Source organism: Hordeum vulgare, chromosome 3H (genome assembly GCF_904849725.1).
Source record: "Hordeum vulgare subsp. vulgare chromosome 3H, MorexV3_pseudomolecules_assembly, whole genome shotgun sequence".
NCBI classification, from domain to species: Eukaryota; Viridiplantae; Streptophyta; class Magnoliopsida; order Poales; family Poaceae; genus Hordeum; species Hordeum vulgare.
In genome coordinates this window covers 267,391,576-267,403,987 of record NC_058520.1, presented here as the reverse complement: position 1 = coordinate 267,403,987, position 12,412 = coordinate 267,391,576, and positions in this window count along the sequence as shown.

Sequence of the window (12,412 nt, the reverse complement as noted above, 5' to 3'; positions counted from 1 at the left end):
AGTAGGTTCTTCAGGAGGAATGAAGGTTTGAGGAATGTCATCAATCCGAATTTCCTCATCAGTGTGTTCCTCAGACGCAACATTCTTAATTTCCTCATCAGTCAAGTGCTCCTTGTCTTCTCTTTCGAAGGGATTCATCTCATAATATGGAGCAATGTATAGAGGCACATGATCCAGAGGTGCATTTTCATCAAGAGATTTGAGGCGCTTGGCCTCAGTTGATTCTTCTGTTGAGGAAGCTTTTCTTGGTCTTCTTCACGTCTGATGCAGACGGAGTCATTTTCTTCACCTTTGAAGATTTTGGTGAAGACGTTTTCTCTTCAGGAGGCGGAGACACATCCATCCAGGCAGTTTCCTCAGCTGAAGCAGTTTCTGCAGCTGCAACACAGTCATCAGCTGGCTTAGATGCATCAGCTGTAGCAGTTTCATCAGCTGGAGCACAGTCATCAGCTGGAGCTTCCTTTGTTATTTCCTTAATAGACGGTTCATCAGCACGACTTTCTTGAGGGATTTCCTCAGCATGAGCAGTTTCATCCGTTGGTTCCTCAATCTGAGGCTGTGGTGTTGTTGCTGGAGGGGCAACCTTCTTGTTGTAATCATCAACTGCATCAGTAGCAAATTTGATGAAATTGTTCTTGAGACTTTGACGATCAGAGAGCTTAGTGTACTTGGCAGTCAAAGTCTTCAATTCTTCCTGAGTGGACACAAGTGCATCAGGTGTCAGGTTGAGGAGATTCTGTCTAAGGAATTTCTCCTTTTCGAGCTTCGCAACCTTGGCTTGTTTTGCTTGCGTCTCCTTCCACTTGGCCTCGTTGATGAATGTGGCCACCATGTGGCTGATGCCTAGGGGAAGCTTCAAATAATCAATAGGAGTGTTGGGTTCCTCATACCATATGTTGATGTAATCCAAGAGGACTTTTGGGTCCATGGCTAGAGGCATGGCGCTGCCTGAAGCTTGTGCTACCCTCTCCTGCTTGTTTCTGATGATGGCTTGCAGAGTCTCATCATCATATTCATCACTACCTTTTGATGCCGAAGGGACTTTGATGATTTTGATATGGCTTGGTCTGGTTCCTCTCCCAGCAGTCACCTTAGTCTTCATTGGAGTCGGTGAAGACTTTGTCTCGGAGCTTGTTGCAGACGGAATAGAGGATCTAGAGACAGTAGGTAGTTGCTTCATAATTTGCTTATGTTCAAGCTTTGAAGCCTTTGGTGGTGCTTAGGGTTTTGGTGCAGATGCTGGTGCAGCTTTCTGAGGCACTTTCTCCTGAGGCTTTGAAGCCTTTGGTTTCGGTGGCACAGACTTCATTTGAGGAATGGCCGTACCAGAAGTTTCAGCTGCACAGGAGGTGGCGGCGGTTGCAGCAGTAGAAGATTCTTCATTTAATTTCCTCATGGCAGCTTCTGCTTGCTTCTGAAGCTTTGTCAAATGTTTTGACTTTTCTTCAGGATAGTCATCAATTGTCTTGAGGCTTGAGGGGTGTGCATCATGATAATCCTCAAGAGGAGGCCGTTTGCCACGAGGCTTCAGAGCGAATTTCTTCGTGTACTTGGGAGTGACGAATCTGTATTCTTTCCATTCCTTAGCCCACCAGGGTTCTAACTTTTGAATCTTTATCTTCCTCTTGGGCATAGTCTCTTGCTCATCAGGCGTGCAGTATTCAATTTATATATCCTCAGGGATATCAATGGCAGTGTTCTGCTCAAGCTTCTTCCCACCCTTTTGCTTCCTTTCATCTTCCATTTTCTTCGGCTGAGGCTTTTGCTGAGGAAATTGGACTCTAGAGGATTCTGATGAAACTTGCAGATTTTCTTCAAGCAACGCTGCAAATGAGTTAAGTTGATGAGAACCTAGAGATTCATCAGCTGGCATTTTTGTACCTGTGAACAAGGTATAGTTGCGAGGAATTTGGAGAGGTCATATGCGTTCTCAGATTTGAAGAAAATGAAAAAGTTTGATGGATCCTTGAGGAAAAATAGATTTCACACATCTAAGGTAAAATAGTAGATCGAAAGAGCTGTAAAAATAGGCTTTTTATTTACCCTATATAGCGTGCATGAAGAACAGAGAAGGAAGTAGCAGTAGATGCTCATCGGTGCGAGTCCACTGCGCCCTAATTCGGGAACAGACGACAGCTACAGCGGCGGCAGACGAAGATGATCCGGTTCCGGCGTGATTTCGGCAACGGAGAGGTCGAGGCAGTCAAACTTTTCCTCGCCGACGTCGAGACTTCTAGTGGTGGCGCTAGGGCTTTTGAGCTTTGCTGTAGCAGGAGAGCGATGGGACGAAGAACATTTTACCGAAGGGGCATGGGGACATATATTCAGCCAGGTGGTAACTGTTGGCGCGAAAGTATCGGACGAAATAGCCCCTGTCTCTACGTCTCCGCAAGACATGTGTAGCCCACGACCTAGGCGGTGGAGATCGTGGTTATCCGAACGGGGAAAGTGGGGTTCAGTTACTGTGTAACAAAAAAAATATTTTTGAAGATTTGAGGATTTTGTTTCAAACCCATCAGCTGACAAGGACGCAGTGAGGATCTTGAACAAAGTTTCAAGTAGAACGCATATGAAGAATTGTATAGACTGGGTGAGATTAGCATAGAGGGAAAGTAGGGTCCGTTCACATTCACTTAGATGAAGTATCAGAATGAAGAAATAGCTATAAGTGAATGCTGTTGAGGACTTTGAAATCACAGTCTATCTAGGCAAACGAAAATCGTCAAATGTTTTTGAAGATTTTGTGACAAAGCGTCATGATGATGAATTTCAGTTTTGAAAAAAATAAGTTTGAAGAACAACTGTTTTGATGAAAATCAACTTTTGAAGAAATTCAGCTTTTAAGAAGTCAACTTGAGGAATTTCAAGTTGGTGGTGGCGTGACCCACCATATAAAAATGTTGATTTCAGATGCCGCGTACAATTGTCGTAGGGCCGTGAGAATTAATTTCTTCGTTGATTTCCTCACACTAAGAGTGATATTCTTCATTAGTTGAAGAAAATCGATTCTTCGTGTGTTGCACATTTAATTCACAAATTTTGCATAAGTGTTAGGATGTGTGCATGTTTTTTACAAAACATTTCAGGATTCTAAGATATTTAGCTCACACCGCAACTTGCAAAACATTTTCTCATCCAAGGGCTTAGTGATGATATATGCCACTTGATCGTCAGTCTTCACATGGTCGATGAGGATATTGCCCTTGAGGACATGGTCCCAAAGAAAATGAGGACGAATCTGGATATGCTTGGGCTTCGAGTGATGTATTGGGTTGTATGCAATCTTGATTGCACTCTCATTGTCGCAGTAGAGAGGCACATTCTTCATTTTCATGTCGTAGTCCTTGAGGGTTTGCTTCATCCATAGCAATTGAGCACAGCATGAACGAGCAGCAATGTACTCAACTTCGGCAGTGGAGAGTGAAATGCAGTTCTGCTTCTTTGAGGACCAGCAGACTGGTGATCTTCCGAGGAAATGACATGTGCCAGAGGTTGACTTGCGATCCACATGGTCACCAGCATACTCAGAATTAGAATATCCCACAAGATGAAGATTTGAGCCCTTGGGGTACCATAATCCTAGTGTTGGTGAGTGAGCTAAGTATTGAAGAATATGCTTCACAGCCTTATGGTGTGATTCCTTTGGTTTTGCTTGAAAACGTGCACACATGCAAACACTAAGCATTATATCTGGCCTAGATGCACATAAATATAGTAAAGAGCCAATCATGGAGCGATATACCTGCTGATCGAATTCTTTACCATTTTCATGAGTGCAGAGGTGGTCGTTGGTAGAAATTGGAGTCTTGGCACCTTTGCATTCATGCATGTCGAATTTCCTCAGAACATCCTTGATGTATTTCTCCTGTGATATGAAGATTCCATTGCATTAATGAAAAATTTGAAGACCTAAGAAGAATTTCAGCTCCCCCATCATAGACATCTGATATTCTTCACTCATCATGTAAGCAAATTCATCAGTGTTACGTTTGTCAGTACAGCCAAATATGATGACATCGACATATAGTTGGCACACAAATAGTTCATTATCATAGGATTTTGTGAAAAGAGTCGGATCGAGTGAACCAGGTTTGAAGCCATTCTTCATGAGGAATTCCTTCAATGTATCATACCATGCTCGAGAGGCTTGCTTGAGACCATAGTGCACCTTTTTGAGTGTGAAGACTTTGTGTGGATTCTTTTGGATCCTCAAAACCTGGGGGCTGAGCTACATATACTTCTTCCTCATGCTTACCATTGAGGAAGGCACTTTTCACATCCATTTGATATAAGATGATGTTATGATGATTAGCATAAGCAAGTAGTATTCAAATAGCTTCAAGTCTAGCAACAGGTGCAAAAGTTTCATTGAAATCTATTCCTTCAACATGTGTGTAGCCTTGGGCTACAAGTCATTCCTTATTCCTCACCACTTGACCATCCTCATCTTGCTTGTTTCGGAAAATCCACTTGGTGCCGATGATATTGTGCTTGCAAGGATCTGGTCGTTTGACGAGCTCCCATACTTCATTCAGTTTGAATTGAAGAAGTTCGTCTTGCATGGCTTGGATCCACTCTGGTTCCATGAAAGCCTCAGCAAATTTTGAAGGTTCTGTGATAGACACAAAGGAGAAATGCCCAAAAAAGTTAACTAAGTGTGATGTTTTTGAGCGAGTGAGGGGACCTGGCGCGTTGATGTCATTGAGGATTTTGTCAAGTTCTACTTCATTTTCAATCCTCAGATGAGCTGGTTGAGGATTTCGTCTGGGCTGAGGAATTGGTTCTGGAGCAATTTCTTGAGGAGCATCTTCTTGATTTTCATCAGTGCTGGGAATGAATTCTTCATCAATTTCCTCAGCTGGAACAATGTCTTCAGTAGCTTTGAGCTTTATTGCTTCCTCAGGAGACAACTTATCTGGATCAGGAGGCAATTGCTCTCTTTGCAAGCCATTAGTTTCATCGAACCACACATCTACAGTATCAACAACCTTGTTGTGATAGTTGTTGAAGACTCTGTAGGTGTGCGAGTCCTTTCCATAACCGAGCATATAACCCTCATGCGCCTTAGGTGCAAACTTTGAGCTATGGTGAGGATCTCTAATCCAGCATTTTGCATCGAAGAGTTTGAAATAACTTACATTGGGTTTCTTGTCTGTGAGGAGTTCATATGAGGTTTTCTTGAGGAATTTGTGATGATATACCTTGTTGATGATATGGCATGCAGTGTTAATTGCTTCAGGCCAAAAGCGACGAGGAGTCTGATATTCTTCAAGCATGGTTATTGCCATCTCAATCAGAGTCTTGTTCTTCCTTTCGACGACACCATTCTGTTGAGGATTATAAGGAGCAGAAAATTCGTGAGTAATACTAAGTTCATCAAGATAATTATCAAGACCAGTGTTTTTGAACTATGTTCCATTATCACTTCGGATGTGTTTGATCTTGACACCAAAGTTTGTCGAGGCCCTTGAAGAAAATCGTTTGAAGACTTCCTGCACTTCAGTTTTATATAAAATGATATGGACCCATGTGTATCTGGAATAATCATCAACTATGACAAAGCCATATAAAGATGCTGCATTTGTTAGTGTGGCATAATGAGTAGGTCCAAAAAGATCCATGTGAAGCAATTAAAATGGACGAGTAGTGGTCATCATGGTCTTCGAGGGGTGCTTGGATCTGGTCATTTTCCCAGACTCACAAGAACCGCAAAGGTGGTCCTTGAGGAATTTGACTAATTCGATGCCGATGACATGATTCTGCTTCGCGAGCGTGTGCAAATTCCTCATGCCTGCATGACCAAGTCTTCGATGCCATAGCCACCCATCTGAGGTTTTTGCTAGTAAGCAAGTGGCTGGTTGATGACCTGTAGAGAAATCAACAATGTACAAATCCCCTCTTCTAACACCTTCGAAGACTTTGGATCTGTCAGATTCCATGATGACAACACATCTATATCTTCCAAAGATAACAGTCATATCAAGATCACAAAGCATTGAGTCTGACATGAGGTTAAATCCAAGGGATTCAACAAGCATCACTTTGTCCATGTGCCTATCCTTGGAAATAGCCACTTTGCCAAGTCCCAATACCTTGCTTTTACCTTTGTCAGCATATCTAATTTGCTTCAGGGGTGATGGAGTTAGTGGCATATTCATCAGCAAGCTTTTGTCACCAGTCATGTGGTGTGTGCAGCCACTAGCAAGAACTCACTCAGTACTCTTGGGTTTGTCATCCTTTGAACCTTTTGCCATGAAGCAATAGGTTGGAGCGAAGTCATCAGCATAGTCATCAGTGTGGGTGGTGTTATCATTTTCTTCAAGATTGAAGATTGACTTGCAGACGAATGTGGTTGCAAGTGCAAGGCTAGCCTGTCCAGATTCCGAGTCTTTATCAGAACACTCCTCTTCATCACATTCCTCGGATTCTGCCTAGGAATCCATTTCCTTCCCAATAAGTGCCCGAGCATTTCTGAAACTAGTCTTCTTGTTCGATGAGGACTTGAAGATGAGGATTTTGAAGATTTCTTGTTTTTCTTCGATTCATCAGAACTTTCATCCTTGTATTTATTCTTCCTTGATTCCTTTCCCCAACGAGGACAATCAGCAATGTAGTGACCTGATTTCTTGCATTTGTGGCAGGTTCTTTTCTTGTAGTCCTCAGATGAAGATTATGATTTCCTCATATCTCTTCTTGAAGATTTACCAAACTGGTCATGTCGTATAAACTTCTGGAATTTCCTCATGAGCATTGCAAGCTCTGGTCCAAATTCTTCAGGATCACCAATGCTACCATCCGAGTCTTCTTCTTCAGATGAGGAAATTGCTTTGGCCTTCAGTGCACGTGGTCTAGAATAGCTTGGTCCATATAGATCTCTCTTTTCTTCTTGTTGGAATTCATGAGTATTGAGTCTTTCGAGTATATCAGCTGGATCAAGCATCTTGTAGTTTGGCCTCTCTTGATCATCAGAACTAAAGTATCAAATGAAGAATCCAAAGATCTTAGCAGTTTCTTCACAACTTCGTGATCAGTAATGTCTCGAGCTCCGAGTGCTTGCAGTTTATTTGATATGTGAGTGAGGCGATCAAAGGTATCTTGGCAGCTTTCATTGTCAAGCCTCTTGAAGCGATTGAAGAGATTGCGAAGAACATCAACACGAGAATCATGCTGGGTTGATACTCCTTCATTAACTTTGGATAGCCTTTCCCAGATAAGTTTTGCTGAGCCCAAACCACTCACTCTGCCATACTTGCCTTTGCTCAGATGGCCACAGATGATATTCTTCGCTTGAGAATCAAGTTGCTTGAAATTCTTCACATCAGCGGCAGAGACAGTAGCAGTGACAATAGGGACGCCATGTTCCTCAATATACCAGAGATCGTTGTGAATAGCTTGTAGATGCATCTGCATCTTGGTCTTCCAGAAGGGAAAGTCCTTTCCTTCAAAAGTAGGACATCCTGCACTAACCTTGATCATGCCTGGAGTCGACATAACTAAAACTCCAGATGGTTAAACCAAAGTCACACGGAACAAGGGAGTACCTTGCTCTGATACCAATTGAAAGTGCGTTATATCGACTAGAGGGGGTGAATAGGAGATTTTTAGGATTTCAACACCGAGGAAATTCCTTTTGAGGAAATTCCTCACTGATGACTAACTTGCAGTGGAAACAACAAAGGATCAGGAGTGCAAAGTATCACTACAACAGTTTTCAAGGTGAAGAATATGAAAACCAGTTTGCACAGTATGCAGGCACGGAGAAAACAGATGAGGATTAACTCGCGTGAAGATTTGGGGTTGAGGAATTTCAGAGAAAGTCTTCAGCAAATTCTTCAAACAACGACAGTGAAAATCATCAACATACAGTATGAGGAATTTAAAGAGTTGAAGAAATAGAACATGTTTCACAGTGAAGACAGTGGTTGATGACCCAGTTCCAACTGTTGTGACAGTTGTACATCTGGTTTGGACCGGCTTGGTATTGAAACCAAAAGACACACAGTCCCGGGACACATAGTCCCTACCGTATTCTCCTTGGGATAAGAACACACAGTCCTCGCCCAACACTCGTGGTAAGTCTTCAGGGCGGACTTCCAAACCCTCACAAACTTGGTCACCTCGCGATCCACAATTGAATGCTGCATTGCTCTAGACCATGACGCCTAACCGTCTGGAGGATGCATAGTCCTCAAAGGTAAAAGGCTTCAGTCCCACACAGGAACAACTTCTTCAGTGATGCTCAATCACTTGGTTTTCGGTTTGTGGTTTGGTATTTGGCGTATTTGCTCATTGATGAATTAGTCTCGAAGACTCTGAGGAATTTGGGTTGCTTTTTTGACAAGTGTCAGTTTCCAACGGCGCAGCCAACCAGCTAATTGTTGTGGGGGCGACTATTTATAGCCTGGGAGCATCCCAACATGATTGGACATTAATGCCCTTAAATAATATGATCGTTAGTGTGGATAAGACCAATGATGTGGCGCGACTTGCGGTAACGATCGGGACCCTCAACTGTGAGAGTCCTCATGTCTCTCATATTCCTCACTTGAGGCTTTTGCTAGGATTAGGCCACATGATCTATAATTCATTCCGACGTGTTACTTTGACCCCGTTTAACAGTAGGGTGTTCCTATGACTCAAAAGTGAAGAAAATAAAACAGACAGAATAAATATTCATGCTTCAAAATCTTCAGCTTGTTTTTCTTCAGGACACACCGGATTCCTCATCTTGAATTTCTTCATGAGCAATATCAATTTCATCGCAATTCCTTCACGATTCAATTCTTCACCTTCAGATCAATTTCTTCAGCCGAAGATATACATTTTTAGGGGTCGATATTCACCGAATATTTCAAACTCCTCAGTGACTTATAGATCATGTGTACACTCATGAACACATTAGATACTTAACCTATAAGTCTTCAAACCACCAAAATCACTAAGGTGCACTAGATGCACTTACAGAGAACAAGGGAGTACCTTGCTCTGATACCAATTGAAAGTGCGTTATATCGACTAGAGGGGGTGAGTAGGTGATTTCTACAAATTCATCACATAGAAATTCCTTGTGAGAAAAGTCCTTAGTCATGAACTAAGTGCAGCAGAAATATTTCTTTGACAGAAGTGCAAAAACGACTACAACAAAGTACTCAACGTGAATTGATAGGATCCGTTTGCACATGTCACGTATACAGGATAAGCAGGTGATGAATAACTGAGGTGAAGAATTTGAGGTGAGGAATTCAAAGGAAGTCTTCAGTCAATTACTTCAAACAGTATAGATGAAAGTCTTCAACATGCAAATGACGAAATGAAAAGAGTTGAAGATATAGAACCAGTAGCTCAATGAAGACAGTGGTTATTGAACCAGTTCTAATAGCTGTGACTATTGTACGTCTGGTTTAGAGCGTATTGGTATTGAAACCAAAGGACACACAGTCCCGGGACACACAGACCCTACCATATTCTCCTTGAGCTAAGGACACACAGTCCTCGCTCAACACTCGTGGTAAGTCTTCAGGGAAGACTTCCAAACCCTCACAAACTCGGTCACCCGACGATCCACAAGTGACTGGTGGTTGCTCTAGACCATGACTCCTAACCGTTTGGAGGATGCACATTCCTCAAAGGTAACAAGCGTCGGTTCTACACAGGAACAATCTCTTCAGTGATGCTCAATCACTTTGGGTTTTGGTTTGGGTGTTTGGGTTTTTCCGCACTTGATGATTATCGCTCAAAGTTATCAAGGAATTGGGTTGCTCTAAATGACAAGTGTTAGTTTCTCTCGGAGCAGCCAACCAACTAGTGGTTGTGGGGGCGGCTATTTATAGCCTCGGAGAATCCTAACATGATTTGACATTAATGCCTCTAATGATATGACCGTTTGGTGGATAAGATTTGGGACAGGTGGCACGTGGCGCGGCAACGGTCAGAACTTTCAACTGTGAAAGTCCTTATGCCTCTCATGTTCCTCAGTTTGAGGATCTCGTAGGTGTAGGTTTGAGTTGAGCATCATGAGGAAATTCTTTCGATAGTTTTACCTAGACCCCCTTTAACAGTACGGTGTTCCTATGACTCAAGAATGAACAAATTGAAATAGAATGAGTAAATCTTCAAGCTTCAAAGTCTTCGGAGTATATTCTTTGGGAAACACAGAATTCCTCATCTTCGATATCTTCATGACGAATATCAATTTCTTCGCAACTTCTTCACGATCAAAGTCTTCAAGGAATGACCAAATTCGTCACCAGAAGACATATATTTTTAGGGGTCGATATTCATCGAATAACTCCAACTCCTCCGCGACTTATAGAACCTGTGTAGACTTACAAACTTATCAGTCTCTTAACCTATAAGTCTTCAATCCAGCAAAATCATTAAGGGGCACTAGATGCACTTACAAAGCCCTTATTTAGCGCGATTGTTAGTTTGGACAAAGTTGTTTTTTGGACCCTTCAAAAGCACTTACAAAACCTCTATATTTCTCACCTCTCCTAAATCTCTAAAGGAAGGAAACATTTTTGCCTTATCACTTCCACCCTTATTCTCTCGACTCTCCTCATCTGCTTTTACAAAAGTTGCAAATGGCCACTAGCCTCCTTGTGCCCCTAACCACTGGATTACGTAAAATCCTCGCGTGTAACTTGGAAGGAAACAACCTCTCCAAGCGATCATCCATATGCTTAGAAGATGAGGATGGCAACGCTGCGACAAGACGACACCAAAAGAAGCTGCCTTCTCAAGGAATGAGGACGTCAAGATGGTGATATCCTTGATCTTATTCGAGAGTGATGCGACCTTGGCCTACGATACTGAGGACATAAGATATGCAAAATCATGATATGCACCGCTAATAGAGCGACCCTGTTATTATCGCTGATGTGTTGAGAACCTTGCCATTTGGTCCGCCTCAACTTAGTGAGCAGGAAAATGGTTCTCTGTATCCCCCGCTCTTGGTGTCGATGTTGTCATCAACGTAACTGACGGGTCGGAACTCTATCAATCCTTGTCAATCTCGTTGCATAAAGGTTGTCTACATGGAGCTTTTGATGCCCTGTAATATAAGAAGGCATTGACAGGATCACGAAGGCTACAGGCGACCCTGTCCAACAAGAACCATGAGGAACAACCTTCCTTGACAGCTCATCAAACGAGGAGTTGTCGAGCACTCTTTCTAGCTCAACCCAAATCACCTCGACGAGAAAAAACAAGAGATATAGAGATACCTGAAGAAGACCCAGAAGGCTAAGCAGACTCCCCGACAAGACACGAAGTAACCACGACTATTGAGTTCGAGAACCCCTAGGGTAGTATGAGTCGTCCATTCCCTATGCGAAGTCGAGTCCATGTGATGGTTCGACAATGGACCATGTTGTGTGCTACTTGTTTTGCTTGTTTGTGCCTTGACATGAGTTGCACTTTTGCCCAGGCAACTACTACGCGACTATATCACCTGCCTCATCTTGATGTTTGTGTTTGGCCTTTTCGCACCTCTTTGATTACACTTGCATTATACCGCCCCCTTAGACACTCCCCTCTATGCAAATTTTCTCTGTCCCCCACCTTTCTTCACAAACAAAGACCAGTAGGACAAGATGCACCGAGGATCGACCTCGACGGACTACTGATCGTACAATCTCTGGCGTTAGCTAGACGAATGCTTATGACAACAACTTTCTCCTGGAACGGCACGAGAAGAATGCTGAAAGCACTCCCCAGTAAGGAAACTAGAAGAATGTTGTTGACGGCCCACCAGCGCATGGTTTCGCAGCAGTTTTCGAGGGTAGGGTATTCGACCCAATTTGTTGATAAGCCTGTCAGGAGGTGAGAGTATACTCTCAAGTATTAGCAGCTGAATTTGTCGGATTCAACTACACCTGAAAGATTAGTATCTGCAAGCAGAGTAGTAACAGCAAAGTAATATGATAACAACAGTGTCAGAAATGATCTGTTGACGGAAGAGTATTCCTAATGATTGTATCAATGGCGCCTTCGTTGCCGCGTCGATGGAAGTTGTCAATTCCCGTCAACGGTAGGTGAACCAACAGTGTAGCAGGTAGCAGCAGTGAAACGAGCAATAGCAGTGGCAAGGAACAGCAGTAGTGACAGCAGTAGCAAGTAGCAACAGTAGCAAGCGATAGTAATAGCAATAGTAGCAGCAGAGCAAGACAAGTAACAGAAGTAGCAACAGTAGTAGCAGCAGCAGCAGAGTAAGACAAGTAACAACGGCAGTAGAACAAACTCGTAGGCAATGGGTCGGTGATTTGTTTGGATGATATTCATCATGCAACAGCTATAACACGGAGAGATATGTGGCTAGCTCCCGTTCGTCAATGTGATGTAGGCATGCATTCCGTGTGTCGTCATACGTGCTTAGGGAAAAGAACTTGCATGACATCTATTGTCCATCCCT